Consider the following 20,778-nt stretch of genomic DNA (forward strand, 5'->3'; position numbering starts at 1 on the left):
GGGGAACGACAGCTCGGGGTCACGGTGACACCCAGCACGTCCCTTGGGTGCAGGTTCTCTCCCCAGGTGCTCGGTTGTGTCCCCGGGTGTGCAAGCTCCGTCCCCGTGGGCTTGGAGAGGCTCCTGTGCGCTGCCATCCCTGGGGAGGCCGGAGGGAGAAAGGGGACCGGGGACAAGCTGCTGTCGGGGCTGTGAAGGCTCCTCCAGCCTGCTCCGGCTGAATTTTGGGTGCCACAGGGGCGCCCGGGATAGCAAAGCATGGCAGGGTTTGCTCATGGTGTTTTCCCTTTTCAGCCTCAGTCCATCGCGGAATTGGAGCATTTTCTGTCTAAAGTCTGAACTTGGAGATTTCTCTCCTCTCGTCCCTCACCCCTCCCGTCCTTCATCCTCCCGCTGTCAGTCAAACATCAGAGGATGAAGCCGCGCACGGCGCTCAATGTCCGCACGGAAACCTCTCCAGGACGGGCTTTGGAGAGAGAAATTTCTTGCGATTAAAGCTTTGCCCCCTACCCAGGATCCCAGAGCGGCCGCCCAGCCTCAGACTAGCAGGGAATTCTCCCAGCCTGAGGGAACGGCGGGAATCGGGGGCTTTCCCTGCGCCGGGCTCCCCCCTTGTGTCCCCGCTGGGACCCCAGGCCCGGGGCGGGCGGTCCCCGTCGGGGCTCGGCGGGACCGAGCCGGCTCTGGGGGCGGCCCCTCGCCTGCACGGATCCCAGCCGGGTCCCGGGGGTGTCCAGAAAGCCCCCGAGCCCCCCGTGCCCCTCTGGCTCCCCCCCGCCCTCCTGCAGCATCAGCCCCGTGAGCCGGGGCGGGCTCCGGGTCCTGGGGCTCTCAGCTGGAGCGGGGCGGGGAGGGAGGGAGCGCAGGGGGAAGAGAGACGCTGCAGACAAACTGAGGCTGTTTGGCAGGCGCCAGGAGCGGGGAGATGAAAGGGAAGCTCCTGGGGGAAGTGGCTGTGCAGTTTGACCGGCTCCAGCAGCAGCAGCAGCAGCAGCGACGGCCCGTCCCGGCCAGCTCCGCCTCCCCCTCTGCCTCCCCCGGGCTCCCGGCTGCCCCCAGCCCAGCTCCGCTCGCTTTTCCCAGCCTGGGGGCGGAGGGAGGTGTCGGGCGGGCGCTGCCGCAGCATCCTCGCTCCTGCGTCCACCAAGCCGGGAGCAGCATCCCCGCCACGAAATTCCACAGCAGCGTTTTCCCAGGATAGCCGGGGGTGCTGGATTTGGGGGAGGGGGCTGCCCAGCACCCCCTCCCTCCCCTTATCGGTGTAAATCAGGAGGGGACTCGCCGGGACCATGACACCAACGCTGTCCCGTGTCCCCAGTCCCCGTGCAGCACCAGCCCCTGTCCCTCGCAGACACCTCGGGGGGACAAAACGCCCCTGGGCAGCGGGAGCGAGTTTATTCTCGGGAGGGAAAACCGAGCATTTCCCCTCCTTTTCTGATCGATTTGGTTCATAATCCGTTTTCTAGAAACAGGAGGGGGTTTTAACCACGAGGCTGGCGTGTGGACACCCTTCAGGGAAGGAAAATAAGGGTCCCGATTTGACTGGAAAAAAGAAAGGCAGGAAAATGGGATCAGAGCGTGCATCAAGTGTGAGTTTTGTCCCGAAACGAGGGAATGTTTGATGTGTCAGAGGCTGGGAGATTATGGTTTCATCGCCTTGCCCCAGATGAGACCCGGAGCCAAGCGAGAGGCGTTGTATTCACAGCAACGCGCGTTTATCTCCAGACGCTAGGAAGGAATTAAAGCGAGCTGAACATCAGAGATCCTGAGGGATCAGGGCTGGCTACGGACGCCCCGCTCTAGATCCACCTCTGGATTCCCTTTTTGGCTGACAGCTCCCGGCTGCCGAGCCAGCTCCGAGCGGTTTGCGAGGGGACCCTTCCCGAGCATCCCCCGCACAGCCGGGCAGGGCGGGGGCTCTGTCCCGGCTCTCGGTGCTCGGGGAAGGTGGGAGCGGAGGAGCCGAGTGGCACCGAGTGCAGCCACATGTTGTAATTGTCCCCTGTGTCCCCCTGCAGCGGTCCCCGGTGCCATCCGCTGGTTCGGACAGCGCCTGGCTCCTCTCGCACCCGCCCGGGGTTGTGCTCTGCCTCTCTCTGCGCAGGTATTTGATTTACCAGCAGATATTTGTGCTGCTTGGCAAGAGGCAGGGGATAGCTGGGAGAGATCAGATGTCTTCCTGCTCAAAGCAATTAACAGTTTTGCCCTGAAGGATTGAAAACAATTTTTTTTCTTTTCCCCAAGGTAATGACTTTTTAAATAAACACAAGGGGAAGGTTCGAGGGAGGAAAGCGCTGGTAGAGAGGTTAAATTTACATGCAGAGAGCTCGTGGTCAAAAGGATGCTTGGAGACGGGGATTTCGGAGGTGATGCAGGGCCCCTCGCAGAGGGACCCCGGGGCTGCCCTGCGAGCCCGGGCCCCGGAGGGTCCCCTGGAGGCCAGGGCGGGACCCTGAGCCCCCAAAGCTGCTTCCCCCAAAGAGCAGGATCGGGGCCCTCGGAGAGAACCCCCGGGCACCTGCTGGAACCGCTTGGAGCCGCCACAGCATCCCCCCAATCCACCACCGGGAAAGATGCGAGCAGAACACTTTAGGGTTTGACCCCCGTGCCACCCTCCCGCCCCGTCCCCCACAGCCCGAGGGCAGAGGGACGAACCCTCGAGAGTTCCCAGAGAGGGGGAACGTCAGGGGTGACTTCTGCTTATTTATTTATTTGTTTGTTTATTTATTTATTTTTACGAGGCAAAGAAAGGGGAAAAAAAAACACACACAAAAAACCCCACCAAAAAAACCCCCAAAAAACCCCAAACCAAACCAAACCAAAAAAACAAAACAAAACAAAACAAAACAAAACAAAACAAACAAAAAAAAAAAACCCAAAAAACAAAACAAAACCAAAAAACCCCACACCGCTATCCGTGTCCTTAAATTTTTTTTTTTTCTTTTCTCCCCCGGACTCTGCCGTTCTGTTTCCCAACGGTTTCCATTGAACTCGCTGCAGGATTCCTGATAATCGCACACACCTTCCTGCCTGTCTGGGCGATGAACGAACCGGCGTGATTCACCTCGGCCGGGGAAACAACGCGTGCAGAGGGAGACTCGAAGCTCCTGCTTTGGCTTAGATCGGAGCAGCCGATTATTCCCACGTTCCCGCACAAACAAGGGCCGGATTTATTTTCCCGGGCGCGTTTTGTTTTTATTTATCAGTTTTCAGATATATTCGTTTTCGGTGTTTTGCCCGCTGCCTTCCATCAGCCTTGGAAATGCAGAGGGAACGAGGGATGTGAAATACACGGAATTGCCCCTTGCCCAAAGGCAGCCCCTATGAAAATCCTGTTATTTGTGCAGCGCATTCGCGGTGTGGAGATGTGTCCAACGCTGGATGCAATTCCACAATTACAATTCTCTCCTGCCAGTTATTTTTTCCTATTCTGCTTTTCATTTTCCAAATCCATCCCGAGCCCCCTGAACGATCGCAGCTTCGCGGCTGCCGTTTGTCTCCCGTAATTTCCCATCTCTTTTTATTATCTTGGACGCTGCAATAAAGCGATCAATAAACAGCTCCGAGTTACAGGCTCAGACTTGGTACAAATTGATTGCGAGGATGATCTCAGACTCCCTGAGATCAGCCGGCTGATTGCTTTACTTCCCCAAACTCACTTCTTCAAAGAAAATATAATTTTTCGTATTTTTTCCCCCCAAAAAATATTGTTGAAGTGAGATCGAGGACTTTTATTATTTTTACGCTGTAGAACGAGGACGGGGAGTGACTCTGCAGCTGTTCGGGGCTCGGTTGAGTGTGGGAGATGCTCTGGCGGGGGTGCGGTGCCTCGGGTCCCCAGGCAGGGACACCCCGGCCGTGCAGGCTGCGAGCTCAGGGCTGGCTGCAGCCAAAGCCGCGGGGATCCCCGCAGGAACCCGGAGAGAGCGAAAATCCCTGATTTTCCATCTCTCCATCCATCCCTGTCCTCTCGCCCACTGCGTTCCACCCCGGATTCCAGCCAGCCTTCCAAGGTTACAGGGATTTTTCCCCCCTTTTATTTAATTACATTCAGGGTTCTTTCACGGCGTTCGCAATTCCTCTGATTGCATTTCGAGCTGATATTAGCCCGGGAGTGAAAACCATCGGCGTCCCCGCCGCGGTCCGCAGGGCTGGGGAATTTATTTGGATGCTCCTAATTCCTCCGCCCATTATGTGGGATCCAAGTCGTTGTAAGCAGAACAACAATTTTTATTTGTGCCCATAAATGTATTTGTGTATAAATGTATTTGGAACTAGCAGAATAAATCATACTTTAGAATGTAACAGATGGTAGATGCTCGTTTAGAAAATGATGGAATTAAATCCATGCGGATTCTTTTACAGATTTATTTAGCACAGAGTCTCAGAAATCAGAGAGGAGAAGAATCTCCAACTCCTCCATCCCTAGTTAACAGAAAATAATTCATATTAACAGAAAGTTAATACAATTTTCTGTCTTTCTACACATGTAAGGTCGTTAGAAATATCCAAGTCTGCCATGTTTCTGTAATTTCCCCCTGGAAAATAACCCTCTTTCTAAAATAAGAACCATCTTTGCCTATGCACTTACAAAGTACATTTTAAACAACTTCATTTGTAGTCTCTAAGACATAAAAAATTTTAAAAGTCTGCAAATCTGAGGTGGCTGCTTGCAGAGATTTTGGGGAGGAAGCACTTCAGGGAAGGTTTTTCTGTTCTCTGTTGTAAGGAATTTTGTGCCATGTAAAAGACTGACTCAGTGTTTTGCACTTTTATTAAAAATCTACATTTTCCTCTGACTGCACATCCAGAATTCATTCCACTGAAATGCTCCTTGGACAGTACCTCCCCACTGCTCCTCATCTGCAAAAATCTCGGTTATTCTATAGACAAATCAAATAGTTTTTTTCACTGCTAGGTTTATTTTATTTTATTTTAAAGTGGTGCTAACAAGACCACGATGCCCAGTGATGTTTTGGGGATTTCAGGGTTTGGTTTGTAGCTGGACCCTGATCCTGCCAGGGGCTTGGTTTTGGTCAACTTCTCCAATCGTGCTGCATCAAAGGGTGCTGCAGGACATTTCGGGATGGATGCAGCCCAGTGTCCCTTCCCGAGAGCGGTGACAGTAGTGGGAAAAAGAGATTTGTACCCAGCAAAGAGATTTTTGCGGTGTCAGGGTGTTTGACCGTGATAACGGCGAGCTCTGGATATTTAAGGTTCAGTTAATAGAGGTTTTATTTCATTTGATTTACTCCAGATGGTTCTCAGCCACAACACAGAGGCTGAGACAGCAACCAGAGCTCCGGCGTGCAGGAGGCTCCGAGTAATGAATTTTCATTTGGCCCTCAGCAGATAAGAGCCCAGGCAAGGCTCGGATCTGCAGAGTTTGGATTCCAGAGCCCTGCTCTGCGCAGGGGGAGCAGGAGAGGGCTCGGGAGGCGGCTGCTGCTCCTTACGGCACAACGAGAGCCAAGAAAATCATCTTAAAATCAGGTTAACAGTTTTGTGTGGAGGGATAAATCTCCAGCTCGGGCAATCAGGGGAGCTGGGTCAGCCCTGGTGAGCAGTGCCAACATTTCTCTGCCTCTCCATCCTCCTGGGGCAGGGCCAGCGAAGCCAAACTCCAATTACAGCTGGCCTGATCAGCCCAAGCTCTAATATGGTAACAAAGGCTTTGCAGGATCCAAAATTCCCTCTAGACCCACCGGAGCACGACCAGTACCACCTAAACCCACCAAACACAGGGCAGACAGCAGCACAGACATAAAGCGCCCTTTGCTTCTTCTGCACTTCCATTTGTTGTTTAAAAACATTTTTTTCTATGTGTAAATCCATAATTCACAAGTAGAAATTCTTTGTTTATTCAGCCGGATTTTGGTTTCCCGGTTTCATGTTTCAAACAGGTAGAGATGAAGTAGATCTGTGATGATGGGAAAAGAGGGGAAATTCTTTGTCATGGGCATCTACCTGTTAATGATAAAGGAGAAAGTGGCAGGAGCCCTTGGAGGGAGTAGCTCATGGCACGGTTAGAGGAGTTATTTGGTGTGGTGGGATTCAAAGAGGATAATGCAAAAGGCAGATTATACCCAATAAATATGAAAGTTGCTGAAGCCTTCTGGGAAACACAAGCAGCTTTTCTCTCTAGCAACTCTTTCTTACAAGTGTAACATTATTGTTAGCGATTATCCATTTGCTTTTCTTTCCTGGCGGAAAAGCCAGCTTGCAAAATCCCATTTCTCTGTGTGTGCGTTCGCGTTCTGCAGCTCGGTTCGCAGCAAAACGCGAAGTGTTCTCTCCTCCAAGAAAAGCAGCTTCAGAAACAGCAGCGAGCGAATCACGGGGCATCGCTGTCCTCGGGTCACCCCCGCATCCCCCCGGGGCTGGGATCCAGCTCGGAACAGCCCCGCAGGTGCTGCAGGGGCCAGAGGGAATCCAAATGCGAATTTGCCGTGGTTTGCGAAGAGAAGCGAGGCTGAGGTCTGCGGGCCCACCCGGGCGGTGTTTAAAGCATCACTGCCGCCCTTCCCTCGGTGCTGGGGACGCTCCGTGGCTGTCACACCGCCTGTCCCTGCCTCGGCTGGCAGCTCCCCCAGCCCGGCACCTGCCCCAGCGCCGGCCGGGGCTGCAGAGGGCTGGGACCGTGCGAGGAGCGGCCCCGGCAGCGCTGCCCGGCACCCCCGGCCGGGCTGGCTCCACACCCGCCCCCGGTGCCCCTTTGAACCCGCCTGCAGCCCTGGGCTGGGCTCGGCAGGCGCTGGAGCCCTGCCCGGGTGCCAGGGGAGAGCTTGGGAGCTTCCATCCCATCCCATCCCATCCCATCCCATCCCATCCCATCCCATCCCATCCCATCCCATCCCATCCCATCCCATCCCATCCCATCCCATCCCATCCCATCCCATCCCATCCCATCCCATCCCATCCCATCCCATCCCATCCCATCCCATTCCATCCCATCCCATCCCATCCCATCCCATCCCATCCCATCCCATCCCAGTGCCGGCTCCCGGGGGAAGCACTCCCGGCCCGTCCCTCCTGGGCTCGGAGCGGTGCTGAGCTGTGGCTGTCTCTAAGGGCTGCTCTGACACCACGGGGAGCAAAAAGGCCTTTCCAAGAGCCAATTCCACCTCTTCCCCCTCCTGCAGTTTCCCTCCATCCCTTCCCCGGCTCGTTTCAGGCCGTGGGTGCTGCAGGTTGTCCCCTGGTGGGGTGACACTGGCACAGACCCCACAGAACAGCAGCACTTCCCAACCTCCACAGGTTCTGTGTCTCCGGCAGAAAGGCAAATCAACTCTTGTCTCCTCTATTATTTATTTATGATTCTTCTTCTTTTTTTTTTTTTTTTTTTTCGGCAAAGCCTTCCAACAACAATATAAAAAGGCAGGAGAAACATGAGATCATCCAGAGTTGGATTTGAGAGAGTCAGGCACTCCTTCGTGTGTGTATTCTCCTGCCTGCTCTGTGCAATCTGTAGGGAGAAGCATAAACACCGAGTAATTTCATTAACTGTCTCTTCTAGGGGCTTGTTCGGGCCAAATTTTATAAAACAAACAAACAGCACTTCTGTAAAAAAAAATTCAAAATGTATGAAAGTATAAACAGAGGGATATTAAGTTTTCCAATTAAGAATTATATAATTAAAATCTTCACCACCACCTCTCAGATTTTGTGGTGCCAGGAATGAAAAAAGTAGAAATGCAAACGACAGTGAGTTTTTCACTTCCACAATTCAAGTAAAATGTCTTGGTACAAGGAGAAAAAAAAAAAAAAAAAAAAAAAAGAGTGATGATTGAAATTCTGTTTTATTGAGTGCAGGTGTTCGTAATGGCGCAAGAGAAAATGTTTTTAGTTTTTAGGTTGTTGTTTTCCACTGAAGTCTCTAGACTGTTAAAACTGAGATCTGAAAACAATCCAATCTGCGATTAAAAGGAAAAACATACCTGTGTTTAAAGGGGAACGCCAGAAGCTGATAACGACTTGTTCAGCCCTAAAATTCACTCTGGGTATTCAGAGTTGTTTTGATTTTATTTTTTTTTTTTGGGGGGGGGACGGGGGGGGAGTGATGTCTTTAAAGAAAGTTGCTGCACTCTGAAAATACATGTTTTCATGAGTTTTATTACCAGTGTTCAAGGTAGCTGATGATTTCAAAGACGGGTAATGCCAGGGTTTCTTTGGTTACCTCCGAACAATCTCTCTTTATATTCTCCCAGTTCTATCTTCATCAAACAGCGGCAGGGGAACCCCTGAGATCTGATCCCAGACACATTTTTAGGAGGGACGTGCATCTCTCCGTGCTCACGGATGTGCAGACACCCTCCGCTGCTGACATGACACAGCCCTCAATTAAAATTTAAATTATTTAATTAATTAAAAAGCTGGTTAACACAACTACAAGAGAATCCAAAGATTATTGTCTCCCCTTAGTGCCGCAACCAGTGGTGGGAACAGAAGCTGGGCTGCGCATCCCTGGCTCCCGTTTGATGGGATGGATTTGGGATCGCGCTCCCTCATCCACAGCCGGACCTGCCCATCCTCACCCCGGGGAAATGCAGGATCCAGCCCGGGCTCCCCTTCAGCGAGGCCGGCGTGACCCAGCCCGGCCGCTCGGAGCCGGCAGAACCCTCCGAGGCTCGCAGGGGCTGCGGGAGAAGCGACAAATCGCGACAGCAGCCGAATCCCCCAAAGGGAAGGAGGGAAAGGGCCGGGCCCGAGCTGCGGGCGGGACCCTCCGGGCAGCGGCACCGGAGCCGCTCCCGCCCCGCTCCCGGTGGTTCTGCCGTGTTTGACACCGAGCATCACAAAATAAATTTATTCATCATATCAGAAAATGAAGGTGTTCCTCACATCACAAATAAATATGTTAATCACATCACAAATAAATGTGTTCATCACATCACAAATAAATGTGTTCATCACATCACAAATAAATGTGTTCATCACATCACAAATAATTGTGTTCATCACATCAGAAAATGAATGTGTTCCTCACGTCACAAAATAAATACGTTCATCACATCACAAATAAATGTGTTCATCACATCACCAATAATTGTGTTCATCACATCAGAAAATGAATGTGTTCATCACATCACAAAATAAATACGTTCATCACCTGCCCAGGGCTCAGGATCTTCCTCGGCTCTGCTGGCGACCTGGAATAAATATCTTCATTTGCAGCGGAGCGAGAGCGAGAGCGAGAGCTGCTGCTCCCCATCCCAAACTCTGGAAAAGCTGAAAATAAATTCTCCTTTTGGATTTTGCAAATTTTTTAACAGAATCAGTCATTACCCCTATATCCGTTCACTTTGCTGACTCTATTCTGCTTAAAAATTTAGGATTTTTCATCATTCTGTATTAATACTTAATCAATTTGTATTTGTTTTTCTCACTTTGTATTTATGTTTACTATAGTCATAGACATGGATTCAAACACACAATTCAACAAGCACTGCACTTTAAAAGAAACCCTTTCTTTTTTAAAGCATCAAACTTTCAATCATATTTCTAAACTTTCAATCATATTTCTAAACTTTCAATCATATTTCTAAACATATTTTTATTCAAAGCTGAGACTCATATATAAAAAATAAACTGAAAATACCCACAAAACAACCATACCAAACTCCTGATATTTTGATGCTGGGAAAAAACCAAAAAGGGGCGGATTTAAAAACCCAAATATTTATTTTTTTTGGAAATTTCCCAACATCTCAGCGCAGCATTTCCACAGCAAATCTGTTGCACCTTGTGCTGACTGACAGCACTGACTTCTGGAAACATCTTAATTGCAGCTCTGCAGGTTTGGTAGCTTATCACAGCCATTTAAAGAGTCACTCTAAGACAAATACAGAGTAACACGATCCCCAGCCTTACACCCTCAAACCATAAAGTAAACTTGTTTTTCCATGAAGCAATTAGAAGGCTACATTTAGACATAGCCTTAAAATAAACAGCAGGAGCGTATCTGGAAACAGGATTGGATGTGGGAACTTGTGGGCTCAGGGAATGACAGCTCGCAGTGACTGAAACTGCAGGGAAATATTGATCAGGATGTGCAGGGGAAAATCCAGCTGGATGGGGGAGGAATTTCCATCCCAACCCTGATTTTGCACGATGATTCCCCTTCTGTGGTTTACAAAGAAAAGGGTAAATGTCAGATTATTGGAAAATTCCCCAGTATCCCCCGTGCTTCAGGCATTGGCATCTTTTATTTGCTTTTTTTCCTAGACCATCTTGAAGTTTTATTTCTGTTGATTAATTCCTTGATTAACAAAACCTCCTGATGTCATATATATGTTCTAAAGCAGCTCTAGATGGTTTTCTGTTTAATGCTGATCTACACCAGGGTGAATCTGACAGCAGCACAAAATTCCCACTCAAAATATCCCTGAGACCTGGGATTTGTGGCTGGGTCATTCCTGCTCTGCCAAAAATCCTGTCCCAGCTGCTGCTGGATAAGGGAACCCATCCCAGGCCCCTCTGGAATCAAAGAGGTACAAGGCACTGGGATTTTCCCAGGAGGAATTTGGGGTGCAGCCCTCTCCAGGAGGTCCCAGGTGTCCCCACTGTGGGGATGGGTTGTGGATCCCAACCTGAGCTCAGGAGCAGCAATAAACCCCTGCCACACTCAGAGCTGCTGCCCAGGGTCTGCAGGAACCCCAACACCTCAAACGTTCTGCCTCTCTCACATCTCCTCCCTCTCCTTCCATCCCCTCCTGCTCCTTCCATCCCCTCACGTTGGCTGTTCAAAGAAACAAACACCAAGGGGGGGAAAATCTGCCTCCAAATTCAAAGATAAGCTTCAAACAGGCCAAGAATCTCAGCCCATTTATTATCCCTCTGCAGCCAGTGATGCAGCATTTCCACCCCCTGAAACCAGTGGTTTTTTTCTCTCTTATTTGTCTTTTTTCAGGAATTTTCAGATGCCAGCCTGACCACAGTTTTCCTGTCAGAACTGCTGCACTGAAACATCTCTCAGAGGATCCAGTGTGCTCTGTACTTTCTGCAGCTCAGAACACAGCCATAAAAAATTGCTCAAGGCTGAATCTTGGCATATTAAGTGTCATCACAGAGGTAATTGCTTTTCTTTAAACACCTAGAAAAACAAAAACCCAACGTCTGAAGTTGCCAAAAGGCTCTCATGTCCAAACACCTACACTTCCACAGAAGGGTTTCTTGGCTTTTCTTCCAGTCTTTCTTTGCAGTTTTTTTTCTTTCCTCTCAGCTGCTTTTGCAATTGAGTGTAAGCATCAGAAAACAAGAGAGATTATTAACCCACAAAAATGTGTCCAGTTAACAAAATGTTAGGAAACACAATGTCTAGGACGACGTGTCCTTATTACACCCTTTCCTAACACAACAGTCTCTGCACTAGGAGAGGAATGAGTAACACATGGCACTGAGGTTTGGATGTGGCTCTTTTAATCATCCACTGCCAGCTCTAATTCAGCACAAATTCAGCACAAATGCTCTAATTCAGTTTATTTCTTGGGCCTTCAAACTTTGCTGCCTGGCAGTAAATTCGGATTTACATGTATGAAATGCTGACATTAAGATGGGGATGGGGACACGCTGGATTTTCAGGAATGGATTGTTGCCTCTCTCTCAGAAATCTGCAGAAATTGGGGTATGATTCACTTCAGAAAACTGCTCTGGGCTCCTAATTCTGACAAAGCTTTCTGCAGCACAATCAGCTTATTCTGAGAGACTTTAATATTTGATTTGAAAATGGTAAAACAACATCAATTCAAGGAGCTGCTTTGCCTGTTTGCATCTTTACAATCTGGAATTGGAGGATTGTGAATGAATAACACCCCCCGACGAACAAAATAGTAAATAAGCAGTAAATATTTTCCTAGTCTGCATCCCCAGTGTGAATTCCAGCCTTTTGGTTATGGTTTTAGCCTTTTCAATTTCTTCTTCCACAGCCCAGCCAGCCATTCCCCAAACTGTTGTTGTGGAGAGCTCTGAGCAGCTGAATGACTCCACTGTACTGCCCAGCCTGCGTTAATCCATCATGTTCTGCTTAATTTTGCGTGGCTGTCACTTTTCCAGGCTGTTTGGGGAGTGCTACCGTGCAGATCTTTCATTTCAGGGCATCCCAGGCTTGCCCTGCTGCTCCTGTCCAGGCTGCAGCTTTGGCTGTCCCGGCTGTGCCATTGCTCTGCTGAAATTGAAATTTGTCAGGATTTCATCCCATCCCGCTGACAGATATACAGCCAGTTTTAATTAATTTCTCTTTTTAGTACGTAAGAGTCACTGAGCTGAGTGATGTGATGGTAGGAAACAACGTGGGGCTGTGTTCAGAGCTTTAACTCTGATTTTGAGTGTGAAATTTGGGTGCTTTCTGCAAAGAACAGGGGAGCTGTCAACTCCTTCTGCTGAGGGATTCAGAGCTCAGTGCTCCAGCTCCTGGTGGCTCCTGCTTTCCCTTGTTTTTCCCTAGGACCTCCTCCAAGCATCAGAGATCCCTTCAGACCCCTCCTGATCCAGCCTGGGCCTCTCCAGCTTTGCTCTTGCCACACTCCCCGTGGCTGTTTGTCTTTTCCAGTGTTGGGGAGCCGGAGTGGTGGCTCAGGAATGAACACCACATCAAAAAGGTGCACATGAAACCAATCCAGTTCTTTCCAAGAACGCTGCGCGCTTCAATCCAGCCCCAAACAGTCATCCCAATTAACATGCATATTCCAGCATTTCCCATAACTAACTCAGAACGTCTTGGGCTGTCAGCACTTGAGGAAATTTCATCACCTCACTGTCCACTTCTTTCTGCAACTCATTAAAAACTCCAACACATTAAATCTCGCTGCTCTGCAGCTCTGACATGAGAACAATCCCCGGGTTTGTCTTTCCTTTCCTCTGGGGGTTGCAGGGTTCCGCCTGCTCCTTGGCAGCTTCGAGGCGGGGAGATGCTTTCTCCTCGTCCTAAATTGGTGATTTGTTTGCTGTGGAGCAGCCTCATATAAAACAATGTGAAGAAAAAAAAAAAAAACAACCCACCAAAAGCCTCTCTGCCCCCAAAGAAATAATCCCCATCCAAGCACATTTGTTTATCATGACTTACAGTGGATTTTGTGAAGAAACATCCACGGTTTATACACCCATCTGGCCTGGTCCCAAGATTACACCACAGCCAAGCCGTGCCCGTGGTGCTGAGAAATCAATGTACAGATTTCTCTGCTGGGGCATTTCCTGCACGGAGCAGGGGATGGGTGAGCTCTGCACAGGGACAGGGACAGGGACAGGGACAGGGACAGGGACAGGGACAGGGACAGGGACAGGGACAGGGACAGGGACAGGGACAAACCCTCCAGGAAACAATCAGGATTTCAGCACTGTGCCTTCTCAAGCAGCTAGGCAGCTGGGAAGGAAATTTCCTTTTTGTGCTTAATGCTGGGAGCTCTCCCATGGGAAATCTGGGTGAATTTTTAAGCCCTGGACATTGTCCTTTGCTGTAAGAGTCCTGTGACCTCTCTGGGGCCGGTGTATGAAATGGGAGCAATTGTATTTTCTTCCTGCTCCTCTTTGTCTCCTGCTCTCCTGCCTGTTTATTTTAGCCATTATATGTTTGCACAGTACTTAGCACAATGAGATCCTGTTCTTGTCCAAGACCTCGGAGAACTCCATAACACAAAGGTTGTGTTAATGAGAGAGATAATAAACTTCATGGGGGAGAAAAAAAAAAAAAAAAAAAAAAAAAAAAAAAAAAAAAAAAAAAAGGAAAGGAATTCTTGTCATTTTTGTTGGAATTCCAATAATGGCCAGCTCGGAGAGACTGAACCCCAGGTGACTCATGGAGCAAGGAAAACACCCAGCAAGTTTTTCACAGCTCCAAACACGTCGTGTTTTGGGTTTTATTTTTAAACAGCCCCCTCTCCAAAGATCACAAGCGCTCTGCTTTCTAAGGGGGTATGGGGAAAGAAAAAGACACTTTTTTAGTGAAATCTGACACTCGCAACTCTTGGCTTTCGGCTTTTCCTCTTGCAGGGTTGTTTGACACTCTCTGGGCGCTCCGGAGCTGGGTAAGGCAGGCTCGGGGCTCTCCCGACACCCAGAACAGGAGGTTTCCTGCAGGGATGAGTCTCCCACCTCCTGCGAGCTTTGGGATCGGGATCCCCCTCGGGCAGCTTTTCTCATCCTTTGTCGGGAGCAAGTTTTGACAACAGCAATGCTAATTGATTAAACGTTCTAACCAGAGATTACAGCTAAAAGGGAGATAACATTTTTATTTCATTGTGTCTCTGGGAACATCAGCCTGGAAGGAGCTTTGTTCCCCTTTGGCCGTGCATCAACCCAAATCAATCTGCTTCCCCTTCCCCTCCTTTATTTGTGCCCAAACTCTGAGGTCGGGTGTTTAAAAAGCTCCTTCAGTACTCATAAAACATCTTTCATCAGGATTCAGGTGGGGGGAAGACTCTTCAAAAAGGATTTTGCAACTTTTCTGTTCCTTCTTCTTGGGTAGTTTTTCCACCTGGAGCCAGCTGGCACTCACAGCCTGGAAGCACAAACACTGCAGAAATATCTCAGGTTCAGCCGTGGCTTAAACTTGGTGGTGAAAGGGGCTATGTCTGAATGGAGCTTTTCCACAATTATTTCACTTAGATATGGACAGATTGGCAGAATGCAAAAGTGGAATGAAAGAAATCATCCTGCGCTGAGGCAGAACAGAATATCCTTAAACAAAGTATGGAAGCGAATTTGTATTTTTTTTTCTCTAAAACCTTTCCAAGAACTATAAAAATCAGGTGTGTTAAAAGCTTCCAGTAACCTTTAGAGCACAAAGAAGTGTTTCTGCAGATGGAATGAAGTGGTGCAATGGGTGAGTGAGTGAGTGGATGAGTGCCCAGGCTCTGGCAACTCTTGGAATCTCAACCTGCCACTGGAACCAAACCCCTGAAGGCCTTGGGGATGTCACATCTATGCCTTGGATACCAAGTGAGTTATATTTTCCAATGGGAACATCTAAAATCTCGATTTTGGTTCCTCTTCTCCTTTAGAGACCATGTGTTCTGCTTCATAACTTTCAGAATTTGTGGAAAAAATGATGGCAGAAACTTCCCAAATTGCATTTGCTAACAGGGCACTCGGAGAATGCACGAGCTGATCCCTGCATCACCTGCAATAAAAACAAAGGAAAAACACCCCAAAAAACCAAACCAAACCAAAACCCCCAACTAGGATTTTTTTTTTTAATGCAAGAACTGACCATTAGGATTTTGAGGTTTATTCATGCTTTGAAGGACAATGCCAAGTTCATCTCTCACACACAGAGAAGGATGCTACTGCTGGAAGTGCAGTTTCCAGACAGAACTGGTTTCCTCCCCAGCTCTGAATAATTTACCTTTTTAGTTTCTCAGTGGAATATTTGAGTGAAGTGGAACTTCTGCAGGATATCATGAATATAATGAGATGCTGAGCAGTGGCTGAGAATGAGATTGGGGTTTTTAGATAGTCCCAGTCATAAAAGGCTGTCATTTTTGCAATGGAACCCAGCTATCAGCTCTCCCTTCTCTTAAAAAAGACCCAAGATTAGGTGATTAGAGCAAATCCTGTAGTCCAAGTATGTTAGGAGGAAAGCTCTTCAGGAATGTAGGAAGGCAGGAGATAACAGAAACATAAAAATACTCTGCTGAATAGGAAGGGTAATACCCAGGGCCAGATTTTGATCTTTATTAGACTCACGTAAATCTGGAGCAGCTCCACAGACCTCAGCTCCGTTGCTTTGACCTTGCAGAGATTCCAGATCCACGGTGTAAATCAGCAGAGACAGCTTTGTGTCTTTGGGAGAGGTGGGTTATGAATGCAGGCAGATATTTATGCCAACACACGAGGCATGGAAACATCCCCACGTTTGTTTTGTTGTTTTTACACGAACGTGTCCAAGGTTGTGGGGTGCAACCACCAGCTCTGCTGCCTCTGCACTGAACTCTTCCCCCTCCTCACCTCAGAGTTGGTACAACATTACTACTACCACCTTACTACTACTTTGCCATTCGAGTAGGGGCAAAGAGATTTGGGCCAAATATTTTTAGTTTTGATTTTCCTGTAGCTGTGTTAGAAGAGAATGGCTGCAAAGCATCGAGCAAAGCATCAGATGGACGAGCTGTGTGTGAAACCAAGATGCTGCTGTTATTCTTACTGATGAATTATTTGATCTTTTTTGCCCTTCTCCTTTTGTTTTCCTGCTTTTTTTCTTCTTCCTCCCCCCTTATTTTTCTTTTTTTTTATTTCCTGCCATGTGGTCACAAAGCCCTCAGTCCTGGTGTTTGCACCCTGTGCTCTGTGTGTTTACTCCGATGATAATTCATGGCAGATTTTCAGTTTTAGTTCTTGCCCATCCAGTGTTCTGAGCATGCAGCTCCATAAGGGATCCCAGAAATAAAGGTTTTTTATTCCAGGCTTTCCCTCCTGGCTGCAGGGATTCCCTCTTTCCCTGCAGGAATTTCAGGTGCCATCCCAGGGGCTGCTGAACACCTGAGACTCAAAGAAGGAGGCGAGTGATGGAAAAACAAATTGGAAAGAGCCAAGGAGAAAAAGGATGTTGGATAGGTGACTATGATGGATTTAAAGGAAATTTTATTGGCCCAAGTTTGAGATATTTGCATTCCTGAAAGCTCTGCTGTGTCTCGAAGTGCTGCTGTCTGTGAGGAATCATGGAATGGTTTGGGTTGGGAGGGGTTTTAAAGCTCATCCCTGCCACGGAACCACGAACCTTCCACGATCCCAGACTGCTCCAGCCCTGTCCAGCATGGCCTGGAACAATTTTAGGGAGGTCTCTGCTTTGGTAACACAGGAAGCAGAAATGAAAACAGGCCAAGGATTGGGCAACTGCTGTGGGAGGCCAGCTGGGAATTTGGAGGGAGAAACTGCTTCATTCTCGTGTGATGTCTCTAGCCTAAAAGCTTCAGCAAATCACAGCAGTTAAACATAAATTACCTAGAGATGAGTGAAACCTTTGACTTACCCCTGATCTGAAGTTCACACAGAAAATCCATGAGTATCCTCTCTTCCTGGGGCTGGGAGAATATGGACACACAGCTCAGATGCTCTGCATTATTAGCAGAAATTAGTAATAATGAGGATAGAGACACAAAGGAAGCAACAGGGACTTTTTTGTCTCTGGTAAAGGCAAATTGTGTGGTGGCAGCACAAGTCTGGTTGCAGCCTATAGGCAAATCCTGGTAGGGCTTCTCTGTCCTCCTCTGAGTTCATTTCTATTTTCATTTTTTGCATCTCTTTTTTTTTTTTTTTTTTCCCCAGACAAGAAAAGTTTTGCATTTTTTTTAGTTTTTTTTTACCCATTCTGATTAATGCCCTTCTCAATCTCCTCCCACCCTCTTTGAATTTTTCATCTTAATGACACACAGCTCAGATTTTCCTTTTCCTGGGGGAAATAAGCTTGTTCTGGGAAGGCACCTCCACACCATTCGTGCAGAGCATTTCCTCGGGTGAGCTAAGGGCAAAAATCCCCACGCCATTATTGCACCAGGTTTGTCATCTCACATTTCATAAATCCTCGAAAATAAGCTCCTGAAAAGCAGGGATAAAGTGCCATTTGGGAATGGAGTGAAATCCCAACCCAAACGTGAACCCCAGCCAGGGAGGGGAGTTGGGTTTCCAGCTCCTCCGTGTGTTTGGAATGGCTTAGGCTGGGCTGGAGCTGTTTGCTTAGCCCTGTTATGAACACAAGGCTTGAACTCCTGCCCCCCTCCCTCATAAATAAACTGATGTCCAGGCTCAAGTCAGATGCCCATCTTTCCTTGAAGTGACATCCACGGCTCACATCCCAAAAAATCCCTGGGGTGACGAGGGTTACGAAACATAAATCTCGGAAAATAGTTTATTAATTCTGTGCTAGGAGCTCATGCCTAGGAGAGTCAGCAGGATGGATTAGGCTGCCTGTGTGTACAGTAAGGAGGGGGTTTTTTCCCTTCCTCCCCTCCCACCCCTTTTTAATTAGAAGCAGATTTAGAAAGTGGGATTTTCCTGAATAATCATCCCCAGTAAACCTTTAATCTCGGTCACCTCCGTGAGAAAAGGAAAGGAAATGGGTGTGCAGAAAGCAGGGAGACACAGAGGCAGGGACTGGCAGGGGAAGGACAGGTCACTGAATTCACCTTTTTAAAACTGTGATCATTTTGCACATGGGGATGTTCTGTTGTCTTGCACAGCTCCAAAATCTTTTCATTCTCAGGTCCCAGGAACCAGAACACAGAGACAGAGCCACGGGCGTGGAGGTGGCTGAAACCTTTCCTATAAAAACCATCCATGTGTGGCTTTGTTTTCATTTGTTTCCCAGGATATGAGCACGTTTTGAGGCACAAAACTGGTGCTACCTCTCAAGCTTTGTACTCAGTATAAGGATATTTTTTATAAAAGGGTTTTATAGGGAGAAGAATGATGAGCAGCTCAGTGCTGGTGTGGGCCCAGAGCAGCTCTGTTCTGGATCCTGCTGCTGCTGTGGGGGAATCCAGGCTGAGGGACATCCCTGCATGGGGGAAACTCCTCTGCAGAGCACTTGGAGATGGAACAGCAAAAAGAAAATTACAGCAAAGCTTGGTAGCAGCATCACTGAATGTGTCTGGTGTGTGCAGGGGGATGCCTGGACTGCCTTGTTTGTTTTTCCCACCCTCAGCAGAGCTCCAGCAAGAGATCTGTGCCCTCAACTCTGCCTTGGAATTGCACCTCCAGTGCTTCTCTGGGATTAAAGCTGTGTTTGCTGCAAGCCCTGACTTGCACCCCTGAGCCAGGGGGGTTTTAGGTGTTTTGCTCCATCCCAAAGCGGGGCCTGTGTAAGCCCAGCCTGCTGGATCCTGCTGCTCCAGAAACAAACCCAATGCTGGGAAAGCTCAGAATAGCCCAAGGAAGCCAAAAATGGCTTTTCAGATGTCTGGAAAAGGCTGGAGCAGCAGAAGAAAGGAAATATTTATCACAGTAACTCCTGTTTCTGTTCTTTTGCATATTCTCTGTGCATTTAGGTTTTGCACTTGGGCGGAGCAGGGAGCTCAGCCCTCGAAGGGGTAACATTTCCCTGCTGCAGAATGTTGATAAAGCTGATGTTTGTGGGATGGATTTCTTCAGCCTTTCATGCCATCTCTTCTTCCCCTGGGATCAGCTGAATTTGCTGCTTCACTGCACAGCATTTCCCATCTATTTCCTGGATATTTCCTGGATATTTCTGTGGGTAACTTGCTTTTCATCCTGCATGGATCCCCCAAGCTCCCCTGAGTGCTGTGGATGAGCACCACTGGGTTTTTTTTGCAGGCTCAAGGTTTTGCTTTCCTGTCACATTTCAATAATTGAATTATTAAGCATAACATTTCTCAGAAATAAAAAGATGATGAGCTGCCACTTAAAGCTCCTGATGTGGAAGTTCAGGCCCATTGACAGGGACAGGAGAAGCCCAGTGGGACTCACATTAGCACCTGGCACCGAAATAAAGCTGGTTTTGGACCCCACTTCAATCATTTCCACTTGGAACCCCCCCAAAGCCAATAAAGCAAATACATTAATATGATTAATGTGAACCAATCCAAGCAAATGGTTTGTGTATGCAGCTTGGCACAGCTTTCAACAAGTGTAGGAGGAAAATCAGAATAAATTTACTTCGGTGAACGGGTGTGAAGTGTGCAATGTTCTCAGTGCTGGGTTTGCATCTGACTAAAGTGGGGAAAATGCACTAAATAATTGTGAACTGGGAGAAGGCCGTGGTGGTAGGGAGGGGAAAAGGTAATTTTGACTCACTTTATCCACCAGAAATACTCTTCATTTATTCACTTTGCACCGTTTGACCTCCTAAGTGCCTCATAAAACAAACCCATAAAGAGACAAAAATTGCTCGCATGAAATTAAATTACTTATCATTAGTAGCCACTGATTCTTCTAGATTAGGACTAAACTGTGATTTCTTACCTCAAAACCGCTTTTCATCTCCAGACATCAAAGTCTGCAGTACTTTTGAGTAAGTGCTGGTGGGGCTTTTGAAAAGGGGAGGCAGACACAGCACAGGAAAGAGGAGCTGCTTGTTTCTCTCAGGGTTATCTTCTAAGATACACAAAGAGCCACTGCTTGAACTCATCTGACTCAGCTCCAGCCCTGCACTTCATTTCTTACCACTGTTTTCCCCCTTTCCAAATAGAGGGGAGGCTGGAAAGAGGAAAAATTAAGTTATTTTCTACTCACCCCCATTATTTTTACTCATGTCTCCCTCCGTCCCTCCCTGCTTTTATGTTGGGTGACTCTGGCTGCTCAATTTGCTCCTTTTCTCAATTTCTTTCAGTTTTCACCTGAAAACCCAACACTATTTGCCATCTGAGAAGTCCTAGAAATTTTCTAGACAAAACTGTTTGTCTGAGATTTCACAGTTAACTTTGGAAGGTCTGAAGTGGATAAGCTTCTCAACTCGCAGAAATTTGACTCCACTATTTGTAATACCAAATTTTTTGAAGCTTCTCAGCCTGTAAGTAGCTTTGAAATGAATAAGGCCTTGCACTGCAGCTCTGTAAGGTGTCTTTTATTCAATTAGAGTAGGTACCATGTTAACATTCTTCAGTGTTGTCATAATTCCTCTTTTTTTCTCTCTCTCTTTTTTTTTTTTTCCCCCAGTGAGAATTAACTTGTCAACTGTGAAGAAGCTTCAAATTTGTCCATAAATCATTCTGCTGCAGGCTAAAATTTGACAGGCTGTAGGTAAACACTTTTTCTCTGGTAAAGAAAAAAGAAGACCAATATATTATTATTATTTTTTCCCCTTTAGAACAGAGTCTCTGATGTCTCCTGTTT

General features: G+C 47.8%; 1 long non-coding RNA gene across 2 annotated transcripts; it reads right to left on the bottom strand.

Moving 5' to 3' along the window:
* Positions 1-7,003: 7,003 nt before the first annotated feature.
* On the bottom strand, positions 7,004-19,594 carry LOC134559174 (uncharacterized). 2 transcript variants are annotated; one of them, XR_010082474.1, is made up of 4 exons: positions 18,114-19,594; positions 13,061-17,044; positions 9,110-9,228; positions 7,004-7,465 (listed from the first exon to the last, which is right to left on the bottom strand). It is a non-coding gene; the product is annotated as an uncharacterized LOC134559174 (long non-coding RNA). The 2 variants fall into 2 exon arrangements; XR_010082473.1 differs by lacking the exon at positions 18,114-19,594 and having other exon boundaries at positions 13,061-17,939.
* Positions 19,595-20,778: the final 1,184 nt, after the last annotated feature.

This window comes from Prinia subflava, chromosome 16, assembly GCF_021018805.1.
Source record: "Prinia subflava isolate CZ2003 ecotype Zambia chromosome 16, Cam_Psub_1.2, whole genome shotgun sequence".
Taxonomy (NCBI): Eukaryota; Metazoa; Chordata; class Aves; order Passeriformes; family Cisticolidae; genus Prinia; species Prinia subflava.